Genomic DNA, 16,056 nt, shown 5'->3' with positions numbered 1-16,056 from the left:
TCATCATGGATCGAACCATATCAAGTAAGGTTCGATTTCTCCGTTCGGACACACCATTCAATTGAGGTGTTCCAGGTGGAGTTAACTGCAAAACGATTCCACAGATCTTTCGGTGTTGATCAAACTCATTTGAAAGATATTCGCCACCCCGATCTGAACGGAGTGCTTTAATCTTTCTACCCAGTTGGTTCTGTACCCTATTCTGGTATTCCTTGAATTTCTCAAAGGACTCACTTTTATGCTTCATTAAGTAGACATATCCGTATCTACTCAAATCGTCCGTGAAAGTGATAAAATATCTATAGCCATCTCTAGCGGTAATTGACATAGGTCCACATACGTCCGTATGTATGAGTCCTAATAGGTCACTAGCGCGCATTCCAACACCTTTGAAGGAAATTCGAGTCATCTTGCCAATGAGACATGATTCACACGTGTCATATGTAAAAAATCCGAATGCGGGAATAGTCCCATTATCGACGAGTTTCTTCACGCGTTTCTCATTTATGTGTCCCATTCGACAATGCCATAGATAGGTTTGATCTTTGTCACCAACCTTTAATTTCTTATTATTCATGTGTAGTACTTCCGTGGTTTGATCTAAGATATAAATTCCATTCATGGAAACTGCTTTGCCATAAATCATTTCATTAAAAGAGAAAATACAACTATTATCCTTTATTGAAAATGTAAAACCGTCTTTAGCAAATACGAAAACAGAAATAATATTCTTAGATAAACTGGGTACATAGTAACAGTTATTTAAAGATAACTCAAAACCACTAGGGAGTTGGATTACATATGTTCCCTTCGAGGCAGCAGCAACTCGTGCTCCATTCCCGACTCGCAGGTCCACATCACCTTTTCGAGAGGTATGATGTTCTTTAAGCCCCGCAAATGATTACACAGATGAGAACCACAACCAAGTATCTAGTACCCAAGTTCAAACTTGCATGGTTAATCTCAATCATATGAATATAAGATGACATACCAACAGGAACGACGCGGCCTGCCTTGATGTCCTCACGGTAGACGGGACAGTTCCTCCTCCAATGTCCAGTCTTGTGACAATGGTGGCACTCTATGTTTCCGCCCTTGCTCTTTGTCTTGCCATGTGAGCCACTAGTCTCACCAGGCGCACTCTTACCATTTCCTGGCTCCTTAATCTTTGGCTTACCTACAGCTAGGTCGCCATGAGTCTTGCCCTTACCTTTACCCTTGTTGTAAATTGTGATAACATCCTGCTTCACGCTCCCACTCAATTTCATATCCTTCTCGGTCTATACGAGAAGGGAGTGTAGCTCATGAGGACTCTTTTTCAAGTCGTTCATATAGTAGTTTGCCCTGAAAAGGGCAAAACCATCGTGAAGAGAATGAAGCATTCGGTCAATGACAATGCTCTCACTGATTTTACAATTCAGTGCCTCCAGCTTCTCGACATTATCAATCATGTGAAGAATGTATGGGCTAACCGGTTGGCCCTTCTGGAGTTTCGCATCAAAGAAGCGACATGTATGCTCATATGTAACGATTCTCGGTGCCTTTGAGAACTCGTTAGTGAGCGTGGTGAAAATCTTGTTTGCACCTTGGGCAATGAAGCGTCTCTGCAAATTGGTTTCCATTGCAAAGATAAGTACGTTCTTTATCGCACCCGCTTCCATAATGAAATCACTATAAGCCAGTGACTCGTTGGCTCCTGCATTGGGGCCTGGGTTGACCGGCAATGGCTCAGTTAAATACCCGAGCTTCGCCATCGTGATGGCAGCATTCCGTAGTGCCGCCTCCCGAGTCCAAAATTGGACCCATCATTCTTCAGTCGAGTGGACTGATTCATTTGGTCCATAAACATTTTTAGCCAGGACGAACGATCTAGTGTGGCACTAGGCATTGGGATTGTGTTATTTCCAGCCATTTGTTGTAACAGTATTATCGATAATAAACGTGTTCTACATTGCGAAAGAAGAATAAAATAATAAGCATGTGCATCGTTTTAATTTTAAGTCTAATGAGCTAATGTCATAACGCGAAGACTCAGAACATTTATACAATTGACCTCCCTCAAGAATTATATAAATGACCCCAAGACTCAATTCTCTGTAAATTGATAAGCTATCCATTTAGCTAATTCTACCGTTAGAATTCTTGGTCGATAAATTTCTGTAAATACTATCTTTAGTCCATCATAATCACGAGAAACTCTTCGGACTATGATGTTGAGGTAAACTAAGTCAACACAACTACTTACCCAACGTAGAAGGGGTCATATTAGGCCTACCGACGAAGAAGGGATTCATAGATGTTTGCCCTTATAAAGACTAATCTCAATTTCCGTTTTAGAGGAAGATCCCATCAACTTTATTTAAATTCATTTTAAGTGAACTATAATCTAGCATGCGAGAATGATTAAACTAAGGTGATGGCTTAAAGACTGTGACATCTGCATGTCCATGAAAACTAACATACAACCTATATGAGTCAATTTTCATGCATTTTAGAAGTAGGTGGTTTGGTTTTAGGCGGAAAATGATGCAATTACTAACATGTGAATGAAACGCAATAATAATGAAAAACATAAAAAAAACAGTAAAAGTCCTAGTGTGGCCTATCCTATCAAAATGAACAATAAATACAAGTTTGGAATCCATCCTTGGACCCGAGAAGCTTGTCTTGATGTTCCATCTTGATCCATGTAGCGGGAGTGAGCTTGAATCTTCATCTTTAGTCTTCTTTGAAATTACAATAAATAAAATTACATAATAGACCTATTTATTACATTCTAATTTCAAAAACCCAAAACTAAAATAAAGGAGATTCGAGATCTCATAATTACATAAAAAATCATGTTTCCTTCATTACGAAAACATAATTTGACTAAGTCCACACTAAGTATTACAAATTACAACCGATTGCAAAATTAAATACGTAAATAAAATTCATTCATTCGATTCATTCAACATAATTAAAAACATCAACTAAAATAAATTAAACATACATGACACAATTCCTTAATTATGTTGATTAATTTATCCAAACCACCTTTTTAAATCAAATTAAGTGACAATTCCTCAATTAATCACATTAATTTCAATCTTAATTCACATTAAACTTGTAATATGAATGTAATCCATCAATATTTTAAACTTCTTTAAAATAATTAGGTATCTGTTAATTATGAACCGCTTCACAATAATTAATTTGCCAAAACAAACAAAAAAAATTTCTTTTGAAAATTATCTCGGTAAAAAACCGAAACAACCCATTAAAAAGACTTTTCCTCGGTTTTTCAAAGCCAAAAACCAAAGGGAAAAAAAAAACATAATTTTTTTTTTTTTTTATAATCTTCTTTGACGTGAAAAGAATAAATTATTTTTTTTTCTTTCTCGGCAAAACAGAAAAAAACCGTTACTTTTCTTTAAACACGGTTTTTCTGTAAAAACCGAAACCAAACAATCAATTTTTTTTTTTATAATCTGCCCTGTGAAGCGAATGAATGGCGTGAACAGTGAAAAAAATTCGGATGCTTTTCAAATCGGCATAAAAAAAAAAACGGCGCAAAAAAAAACTTTAATCGGTTTTTCAGAAAACCGAAAAGGAAAATAAAACAGAATTTTTTTTTTTAAATTACTGTTCATCCGTGAACAGTACAGAAACAGAAAGAAAAAAAAATTCCACGGCTAAAAAAATAGCCGATTATATTTTTTTCTTCGCAAACTCTAATAATTGTTTACAAACAATTTTATGAAAATCATCAAAATAAAATTCGTGGCCTTGGCTCTGATACCACTTGTGGGAAGTAATCTGTATACTTCCCTTAAACTAGAAGGATTATAACGAATTTAACAATGATGATTACTAGTCATAAAATTAAAATACATAAACAAAATATAGGATTCAGAAATAACTTTCGGTCCTAGCAAAATTGGCCTAAGAACAATATCAAAATTGATATTCGCCTATTAGTTGCACCCAAGACGATATGAGATATGCCCTATTGATAATGCTAGAATCGATCTAAAATTTTCTGTAAAATTTAGTTGTTTTGTGTTTTTCTTCTGATGAGAGAGGATGCTAGGTTAAAAAAAGAATTAGGGTAGAATAATTCTCCCCGTTTATTTCTTATAGTGACCGAAAATATGGAGTCCATTAGGAAAGAAAAATCTTTCCTAATTTCGGCCAAACAGACCGAAATATGGAAAACAAACCGAAATATGGAGTATATTCTCCTTATTTTTGGTCTTTCCAAAAATATATAAAGTGTGTTAAATTGTCATCTAGTGAGGATCGAACCCATGACTTCTTGGCTTGTGTACCCTCACTATTACCACTATGACACATTCAACTTGTTGATATTAAATATAACTGATTATATTTAATTACGAATTAACATATTAATTCGTCCAAATTAACATTATATATTTAATTTAAATATAATTTATTATATTTAATTTACGAATTGACAGTTAATTCGTCTCAACTAATATTATTTAATCTTCATTAAATAATTGTCTCATCAACACATTGACTAACTGTTTAGTCATATTGGGCATCAATATGATTATATTTCTATAACCACATTTCTCAAACACATCCTATAGGTGTGACCTTTAGGGACCAGTTGATCACCGCCATCTGTATGATAATAACGTCAAACTTTCTAGCAAGCCAACCGTTATTAGGTAAACGTTAATCAACTGATTAAATATACGAAGTATACCCTTGTGAACTTGTAAGTGATTTACAAACGTTATCACACTAATTTGTGGAGGACACAAGCTCCAACACATACAACATACTACCTCCCACGGAGTATTCTACATAACTGTCCCAGTTTTCATTTCCGTCTATTCACAGTAATGACCCTTCTCCATTTTTGATAAACTTTTATATTTATTTTAATCACTTCAACCCCATAACAATACCCCATCTCACCCCACAGCAATATTTATTTTAATCACTACACCCACAATAATACCCCACAATACCTTCCATCTCTTCAATTACCTCACCCCACCACACTACTTTATATTTCTTAATTATTGAGTCATTTCAACAAGAGACTATTATCGGGAATAGGAGGGAGTACGTACTAAATTTAGGAATGAAAAATTATTTTTGAATAAATTTTGAAAAAAAGGGAACAATAAAAATAAGAGGGGAGTACTCTTTCATTATGCATGGAACATTATTGTTACAAGTTCATCTCACAGTTTTAAATTAGACAATCGAATAATATAAACAAGGGTACATATGTTTGCACTTTATATGAAATGGTTAGCATAATATGACTTTAATATGGAAGTATGCAACTATAGGGGTAGTGTTGGTCTTGCTTTATACGGGTTATTTTGGGCTGAAGTAATAAGAGGAGACCACTATTGAAAAATAAGTTACTATAAGTTGTCATACTTTTTTGGAGGAAAAATGTGAGAATTCTTATTCTTTTAGTAGATCCCGGGACGGAAAGGACCCATTAATAGTAGAGGTGATCATGGGCGGGCCAATGCGGGTTTGGGCCGGGCCTTTCTAATAAAAATGGCCCATTTGTATGGGTCGGGCAGTCTGGGCCAAATATGTGGGCTTATTTGGCAAGCCCAAACCCGGCCCTTATGGGCTAATTCGGGCTTTTAGGCCTAAATGGGCTTTTCGTGCCAAAAATTAACGACATACATTAAAAAAATAATTAGCATAATACCTTCAATTACTATAAAAACATACGTAGTTTATAAAGTTGTACAAAATATGACGAAATACTTATGAATTGCTCTCCAAAATAAAATAAACACAAACACCGCCACTTTAGAATGCTTAATCATGCATTCGTGATATGATTTATGTTATTACACATTGTTTTATAAATCTAAAAAAATATACTTGAGTTTTTAAAAAGTTGTTTATAACTTTAACACTATTTTAATAGGCTTTTTAAGGAAAAAAATTCATTAATTAATAAAATTTGGGCCGAATGCTTGGCCCAAAAATATGTTGGGCCTTTTTGGGCCAGCCCATGGGCTTTTTTGGCCAAAACAAAAGGCCCAAGCCCTTCTAAAAAACGGATCAGGCCGGGTAGGGCCAATGGGCTTGGGCTATTTGATCAGCTCTAATTAATAGGTAATGGAAACGATCCATATGCATAAAGAAGATACTACAATTGCGACCAAGAGCAATATTTAGGTTCTGTTTGGCAAGTCATTTCAGGTAGCTTATTTGACTAAAGTGACTTAGTTGACCAAAATTACATATACCTTGGTTTTTCTTTAAATGTTTGATAAGTAGCGTATTTAAATAAATAAATTACCTGAAATGAAATGTTACGTTTGGTAGCATTTGAGATTTCAGATTACTGAACTGATTTTATTTTCCTGTTTTACATCTCCAATCTATAATCATATCATATCATATATTATATTAAAGCAACAACCATCAACCTAACCATCCGCCACGTGTCATTAGCTTAAAACATTGCAATGTGTAATCTTGCCCTTAATAAAAAAGCTACGTGTTAATTCTTTTTTAATTAAAATCAAATGACATATTAATATTATTGGTTGTTTTTTTAAGGGAAATATTATTGATTGTTGATTCTTCCTAAATAAACGTATGAGTATATTTGATATGATATGATTCCCAATATTTAGAGAGCTAATAGGAGAAAGTTAGCATGATTATAGGAGGGAACTTTTGTGTGATGCCTTTATGATATTTTCATAAATGTGCAATTTAATTATATTGCCATAAATTAATAAAATCACAATATTTAATTAATCGATTCAATATTTTATTCCAAAGTAATTCAAGTGATATAATAGGTAATTGTAATGATAGGCTCAAATGTTCAATCCCACATCATTAACGAAAAAATCCATAAGAAATCAAATAATTTTCAAAAATTACGCCTATGGAAATTTTAAAACAATCAGTACATCAAAAATTATTCCTATAAATTGCGCCTTATTCAAAATTTAATACTGTAAGTGTTTTTAAAAATAATATTACTCCGTATATGCTAAAATAGCCGAATACGGAGTATTTTATAATTCCATAATCGATCTACAGAAGATATGTTGTAGTAGTCTGAAATTCTTCTTTCTTCTAGAGTTATTTTACCAGTGATAAAAAGAATACGACAAATCACATGGCGAAAGTTTTATTAGGGTGATGTTTGATTTTGCAATCTTTTATATAAAGCATTACATTTACATATCTCAAAATTTATTTCTTTTGCCTGGTATAAATGTAATTTATAAAATTGTTTGATTTACCAATTATTTATGAATATTTTTATTTAATTTCTTCGGCAATATATGGTGACTTATATGCATTTTCGAAGGTTTTTACTGATATGAATATCGAGTTGCATGTATTCCGTATGTTTTCATAATACAGCAAAATAAGTGCAATAAGAGAAAGGGAGTGAAATAATGTGTAGTTGGCAAGTGCCAAGTACAAAGATTGTAATGAGAGAAATTGCAAGCTGTTAGATAAAGTGAAACGTGCCTAAGATTGCATTGAGAGAACTTTTCTCGATTTTCATTTAAAAATTTTGATCTTTGGTATAATAGATGAGAAATGTGAAATTTTTACGATAAAATGTTTGAACAAGAGGGATTAGGGTTTGAAATGAGACTTTATACTAACGGTGAATTAAGGGGTTGGAGATTTTTGAGAATTGCTAACGGTGAATCATTTATAAAAATGAATGATATAATTGGCATGTTTGATAATAGTGTGCATAAATGCAATATTTTTATGCCCACAAATTCTTATTTCAGACCGTTTTAACTCAAGACGAGAAAATTGTCACGAATTAATAACAAAAAGTGATCATTTAATGATAAAAAGTTGTATTAAAATTCTCACTTTCTAACAATAAACTGGTGGTAAATGTTTATCATAAAATCTATACATGGATGAGTAATACTCCATCCGTCCAGTTAATTTGTTAACAATTTGTTTTGGCACAAAGACTAAGCAAATGAAAATAAAATAAAATAATCCCCCTTATACTAAAAGAATAAGAGAACTCCAATATTTTCCCGTCTAAATGAAAAATATTCTATAATTGGGCTTCATTATGTCATATCTAAAATTGGGCCATATTGTTTAATTTCATATACGGAATAATAAATAATTCCTTTCCAATTAATTAAAAAATTAGCATATTAATTTGGTCAAATTCATTCGAAATGATTTGGATTATGATTATTCCAATTATGATTATTCTCATTAACGTCAAAAAAGGATTCCTTTCCGATTAATATTCCTATGAGTAGATTGGATTGGAGTACTCCATATTATTCCCTCTATCACAATCATTTGTTTATCTTTAATATTCTTTGTGAAAGGTCTTTTTAATCAAAGGTACAAAAATAAATGAATTGGAAGAAAGTATCTTTCAAGAAATGTAACTAATACAAATTGATTGAACAATTTTTTGGAGACGAGTTAGATAGAGGTTAATATTGGATTGATATAAATTGCTATTTTAAATAAATCATCCTTTGATTCATCTTTTTTTTTTTGTGCTCTAATCTACTCTTCGCAATACTTCTTTTAACTTGCAATTATTCTAATTAAGGTTGATTTAAGAATATATATCTACCATATAATTTTACACAAGTGACAATACAACTACACTAATCAATGGCGTAGAAATTCACAACGGTTATGGTTGTATTTACCACCGTTTTGATATTTCACATTATAAATGTATAGTTGGTATTTCTTAAGATGGGGTTAAATAACACCGTACTTGGATGGATCGGACAAGCTTATTATTAATCCCTAGATATATGTACTTTATTTGATCCGTTTTAATTTTAAAACGAGGTATTAAAATTTAGAACGTAAACATTATTGATATGCCAACGGGGTAGGAAAATCATTTTATACATCTTTACTTAAATGCGTATTAGAACGTAAATATTGATATGTCAACGGGGTAGGAAAATGACATGTGTCGCATTGTAATAGTTCCAGTTTGTGTAATAACAATTGGATAAATAAAATATGAAGTTTCATACCCCCTTGAGTCCTTTCGTCCCGATCATTCGTTTGCCTTTGGTTTGGACACAAATGTCAAGAAAAGACGAGGGGATCAATTATTAAATAACAAGTGAATCAAATTAAGTGTGGAGTATCAAATTGCTTATCAAAGGCATTCCTAAAATATAAAGGCACACAATTGATTGAGACACCCCAAAATGGAATAATCAAACAAATGAGTGGGACAAAGGGAGTTTCATCATATAAGGAGTTATTTATCCATTGTTTTAAACAACTGGAGTTCAGATCAAGCTTGGGTCTCCTGAATTTGGGTGTCGGGTAGGGTTATTTGGATCAGCTCAATTTTGACAAGTCTAAGTTACCTCAGCCACCTACTTCGAGTCTTCGACTACTTGCCAATAACTTATCAAAAGTCGAGAAAAAAAATCATAGTATTTCTAATAAAATTAAGCAACACAAACTTATCAAAAGTGTATGGGTAGTGTTAGGCCCAGTTTAGCCTGGTCTGACCATAACCTGGCCTGACTCAGCAAGGCTGATTGATCAAGACAGGAACCGGACAAATCTGACTACTATTTAGCTGCTGAAGAATATTATGGCAAGAAGACTACTAAATCCTGGAAAGGAAGCACGATAGTCAAGTATATTATAGCTTGGCGGAGTACTAAATACAGACTGGATTAAGCGAGATAAACAGAAATGCGATTGTATAAGCCGAGATAACCACGCCCTATTCTCAAGGAAGACCAAGTCCAAACCTAAAACTATTTAATCCATGAATCTGGACGGAAAGAGGAGAAAAGGCTAAGGATTGGTTGAGTTGAGAACGGGTCAAGCGAACTAATAGGAAGCATGCCCTATTATTCCGGCAACAACTCCTATCTTTGGGGAGAACGTTATACATTTATAACGTTATTCATTGTAACGTTGGAAGGGCAGGAGAGTACTATAAATAGGAGAATTTAACAATTGTAAAGGATATTGATGGTGAGCTAATTTTATCTATACTTTATCTTTTTACTCTTGAGCGTTCAGATATTCATACAACATTGTACCCGGTCTATCAAAATAATATAAACGTTATTCTTTATACTTACTTCTTTCTTCATCATTCATTTACACCATTCCAATCTTATAGAACTAGATACCCTGATCACTATATAACTAAGCTTAGGATCCCTTGGGGAAAATCCTGCTAAAACAATTGGCGCCCACCGTGGGGCCTCTAGTTCTTCAACCAATAAAATTCTCCTTATTATCTTTCAATTAATATTCACACACAAAAATGGTGGAACTCACCATTTGAACAACAATTAGCGGCTGCTCTGGCCAAAATCAAGGAATTGGAAACAATCCAAGAGAAAGCGGCTCAGTCAAGCAGAACAGTGAAGGAATCGAGTCTAGCTGAAGAAGAAATTGGAAAATCGGGCTTCGGGCTCCAAGACCAGATTCGAACCAGGAACCCCATTCTCATCCATTATCAAAAACATAGACTTCTCTAATTTTGGAACCCCGGAGAAGGATACATTATCCAGCACTCCAACCATTCCCAATGATGAGACAAACAAAAGCTGAAAGCAAAGACAATAATGATGGCTATGCTTCAGAAATCCAAAAACTCCACAACAAAATAGAAAATATACCCGGAGTACCGGACCACTCGTGGGTGAAGTAGAAATTGATGACTTTGCGGATTCACCCTTTGCAGATGAAATTGCAAAGATTGATCTACCCAAGAAATTTATTGTCCCATCCATGAGAACTTATGATGGAACCTCCGATTCACAAAATCATGTTGCCATATTCAAACAAAAAATGTTGGCTGCCTCAATACCCAGTGAACTCAGGCAAGTCTGCATGTGCAAAGGCTTTGGCACAACCCCGATCGGGGGCATTACAATGGTTCATCAATCTCCCAAATGGAGGTATCAAGAATTTTGCAGAATTGATCAATGCCTTCAATCAACAATTCGCAAGTAGCAGAGATATGGCCAAAAGACCAAGCAACCTGTTCAGGATAAAGCAACTTCCTGAAGAATCTCTCAAGGAATTCCTGGCCAGATTTGTCAAAGAAAAGGTGGCCATTCCCAGATGTGATGAAGAAACAGCAGTAGAAGCATTCAGGCAAGGAGTCTTGCTTTGCGGTGACATCTATGCAGATCTAACCAAGAAAGCATGCCCAACCTTTGCCTTTGTTCAATCCATCGCCTTAGAGCATGTCAGATTAGAAGAAGACCTCAACTTCAGGACGAACTCATCCGGAGGAAAGCAGGGCTATGGACATACTAACAGGAAAAGCTCCTACCAGAAAGGAGGCAATCCCAGATCAGCACCCTATTCCAGGCCTGAACGATCTGAAGTCAATATGGCACAAGAACATAAAGGTAACCTCTCTAGCCTCCCAACTATCCCTGAATATAACTTCTCTATTAATACTGCAGGATTAATCAAACGCCTGGAAAACCTGGGAGATACAGTCAGATGGCCAAAGAAATCCGACAACCCCAGGAAAGATCCAACAAGATGGTGTGACTTCCATCAGGACATCGGACACACCACGAAGAATGCATTCAGCTCGGGAAACAAGTGGCATATCTTCTAAAGAAAGGCTACTTGAAAGATATAATCCAGCTGACCAAAGAATAAAGATGAAGGACAAAATAAGAGAGACCCAGGAGCAGCGAGAGATCCTCCTCCTCCTCCTCCCATCTATGAAGTCAAATTCATAAATGGAGGATCGAAATCGTGGTCCGACCACTCTGCAGCCAAGAGAATATCCAGGGAATCCGGACTCCAACCTCCTTCCAGGCCCGAGTCATTGCCTGCTATTACCTTTGATGACTCGGATCTGCAAGGAATATCAGATCTACACCATGACAGTCTGGTAATCACAATGCAAATCGGCACGGACCAAAGTATCAAGAATCGATAGATGGAGGAAGCTCAATCAACCTGGTGATGCTTGATGTCCTTAAAGCTATGAAGATAGACGAAAGCAAGATCATAAAGAAATCCAGCGTCCTGGTTGGATTCAGTGGAGAAACAAAAAACACCCTAGGAGAAATCAGCTTGCCTACCTATGTGGAGGGCGTGGCTTCATACGAGAGATTTGGAGTAATGGATTGCTTATCCTCATATAATGTAATCCTGGGCAGACCATGGATCCACAATGTCAAAGCAATCCCATCAACATACCATCAATGCGTGAAAATTCCAACAGAATGGGGGATAACCACCATCAGAGGAGAACAAAGGACTGCTCAGGAATGTTATACTCAGGCTTTGAAACCCTCAAAGTCAGGTAAGTCCCTTGCATAGCAATTAAAGTCACTGTCGGGGAAGAATACATAGCACAAACACAGATGGAAACAGGAGAAGTCATATTAGACCCAGAATTCCCTGACGGGAAAGTACTTGTAGGGTCGGATGCACCGACACAATCGGACCAAATCTGGTCGACTTTCTTAAAACTAAAATGTCTTGTTTTGCTTGGTCACATTTTGATATGACTGGTATAGATGCTGATGTTATTACTCATAAGTTGAATATTGACAAATCCTTTAAGCCATGTACAAAGAAAAGAGAAGAAAATTCGGCTGCAGAGAGGCATGAAATCATCAACCAAGAAGTTGACAAGCTACTGGACATGGGAATGATCAGGGAAGTGATGTACCCTGACTGGCTTGCAAACGTGGTAGTCGTCCAAAAGAAAAATGGCAAATGGAGAGTCTGTGTAGATTACACCGACTTAAACAAAGCCTGCCCAAAAGATCCATTTCCCCTACCACACATCGATGCAATGGTAGATGCCACTGCAGGCCACGAAATGTTGACATTCATGGATGCCTCCAGCGGATTCAACCAGATAAAAATGCACCCAGCAGACCAGGAAAGCATGACTTTCATCACTTTGAAAAGAGGTATATATTGTTATCTTTGCTATGCCCTTTGGATTAAAAATGCAGGTGCAACCTACCAAAGGCTAGTCAACATGATGTTCAAAGATCAGATAGGAGACACCATGGAAGTCTACATAGATGACATGGTAGTCAAATCAAAAAAGCGCGAAGACCACGTCAAAGACACGGAAGTAGCCTTTCAAATCTGGAAAAATTCAATATGAAACTCAACCCACAAAAATGCCACTTGAGTCTCGGCGAGGCAAATTCTGGGCTACATGGTGACAAAAAGAGGAATAGAAGCCAGCCCTGAGCAGATCAAAGCTATCCTGGAGCTAGAACCACCAAAAACAGTCAAAGACATACAAAATTTGGAAGAATAGCGGCCCTGAAGCAGATTCATTTCAAGATCATCGAGAAAGATGCAAATCATTCTATAACCTGCTAAGGAAGAACAAGGACTTTCAATGGACCCCCGATCATCAGTTTGCCTTTGAAGACCTGAAAATATATCTATCCTCTCCCCCTTGCTTTGGCAAAACCAGTCAAAGATGAACCCCGACAAGATATACATCGATCCACAGCTTCTTGTCGGTGCGATCTGGTCAAAGAAGCGGACGGACAAGACACCACTGTCTATTATGTAAGTAAAAGTCTACTTGGATGCGAGAGATCGGGTATGGCCTACTAGAAAAATATGTTTTAGCTTTAATAATGAGTTGCACAAAATTAAGACCATATTTTGAAAGTCACCCTATAATAGTCAGAACAAATCTTCCTATTAAGTCTGTACTTAGGAGACCAGAATTGTCCGGACGAATGTGCAAATGGTCATCCCGCTAAGCACATACAATATAACGTTTGAACCAAGGACAGCAATTAAGTCACAAGCACTAGCAGATTTTGTGGTTGATTTTAGTCCGACCCTAGAACCTGACCTAATAAAAGAAGTAAATAAAACGACCAGCGACCAAACGGACCTAGAATGGACCCTATTTGTCGATGGAGCAACAACACAAGGGGCACAGGCCTAGGTGTAGTACTAAAATCACCACAGGGGGATAAGATAGTACAGGCTATAAGTTGTGCATTTGAGGCCACCAACAATGAGGCAGAATATGAAGCCCACGATAGCCGGATTAAAGGTATGTATTGATCTTGGTGTGCAAAATTTAAAGGTACGCACCGATTCCCTTCTTGTCTCCAACCAGGTAAATGGCACATATCTTGCAAAAGACCCCAAAATGATGCTTTATCTAGATGTTGTTCAAATGCTAAAATCAAAGTTTAAAAACTTTAATATTGACCAAATTTCCAGGGACTTAAATACCCAGGCCGATGCCTTAGCCGGCCTAGGGTCCAACTTTAGTCCCCTTGATTTTGACAAAATACCCATTGTGCATTTATTAGAACCGGCAATAAACAAACAAGATGAAAGTTTCCCAATCTACATTGCTAATTCTTGGACGAAACCTTACTATGACTGGCTACAACAGGGAATCCTACCCTTAAATAAGCAAGATGCCGAACACCGAAAATAAAAGTCGCCGTATACTATTATTGACAACGTGCTTTTTAAGAAATCGCAGGCCGGACCTTACCTCAGATGCCTGGAACCACGGGGAAGTGAACAGATATTATCGAAATCCATGAAGGATCTTGTGGAAATCACAAAGGTGGAAGAAGCCTGGCAAGCAAAGTACTCGAAACAGGATATTATTGGCCCACCTTAAGAGCCGATTGCACGGATTTTAGCTCTAAATGCAAAGCCAGCTGTCGATTCACGGACCGTACATCCATCAGCCATCCGAGGAACTACATTCCATATCCGCACCCTGGCCATTTATGAAGTGGGGCATGGATATAGTAGGAAAACTACCTCAAGCACCTGGACAGAAAGTTTTCATGCTAGCAATGACTGATTACTTCTCCAAGTGGATAGAAGTTGAATCATACAGGCAAGTCAAGGAGAAAGATGTCATAGCATTCATCAAACATAATATCATATGTAGATATGGCATCCCCTCCGAAATAGTATGCGACAATGGCACACAATTTGTGGGAAAAAGAACATGAGCCTTCTGTGCCCAATGGAACATCAACTGGTAACATCCACGCCAGGATATCCAAAAGCCAACGGTCGGGAGAATCCAAGTAATAAAGTGGTGATCAGTGCATAAAGAAAAAGCTGGAAAGAAGAAAAGGTAGATGGGTTGAAGAGCTCCCCCTGGTCCTTTGGGCTGACAGAACCACGCCTAAAACATCCACTGGCCAAACCCCATACTCCTTGGTCTATGGATGTGAAGCGATATCACACCGGGCCGAGGTGGACATTCCATCAGCCGGATGTAGCCTGAACACAACAACAAACAACATACCTCTAATGGAGGATAGCCTGGACTTAACAGAAGAGCTAAGAGATGCAACAAGCATCAGATTAAAAGATACCAAACAAAGAGTTGCAAGAAGCTACAACAAGACTGTCAAAGCCAGGGTGTTCAGGGTAGGAGACCTCGTTCTCAGGAAAGTATTCCAAAACACAAAAGAGAAGAATGCAGGCAAATTGGCCCCAACCTGGGAAGGCCCCTATCTGATTGATTCAATAGTCGGCCGGGGAGCTTATAGACTACAAACCACGGACGGAGAAATGATCCCAAGAGCTTGGAATATTACACACTTAAAACTATTTCACATATAGAATATATTTGCACAATCCAGGTATAACTTTTTACTTTAAACACTTCTTGCTCGAAAACTACATGTATAATACTTGCAATTATATGAATAAATGCCGTATATGATTTCTTCAAATTATGTGCCCAAGTACTTACCCATACTCTCATATCTACTTAGTGAAATCTTCAACACTTGTTTTACATATTGCATCTTAGTTAAAAACAAATCTTAAAGATTGGGGGCCACCCCCACCAAATATCCAATTGATATCCAAAATTCGGTTGCAAAAAACAGCCTTTAAATATTGAGCTCAACATAACATACAAACCTGGAAAATCTATTCCTAGATCAGTATGACATAAATGGGTCATAAGCCTCCCAGGCAGGCAAGGGACATAAGCCCTCCCAGTGACAGGCAACAACCCCACCCATAACACATTAAAGCGGCTCGATCCGGTCGAATAAGCGCTTTGATCGA

This window comes from Silene latifolia, chromosome Y (assembly GCF_048544455.1).
Source record: "Silene latifolia isolate original U9 population chromosome Y, ASM4854445v1, whole genome shotgun sequence".
NCBI classification, from domain to species: Eukaryota; Viridiplantae; Streptophyta; class Magnoliopsida; order Caryophyllales; family Caryophyllaceae; genus Silene; species Silene latifolia.
The sequence above is the reverse complement of the archived record's forward strand: the minus strand, read 5'-3'. Positions refer to the sequence as shown.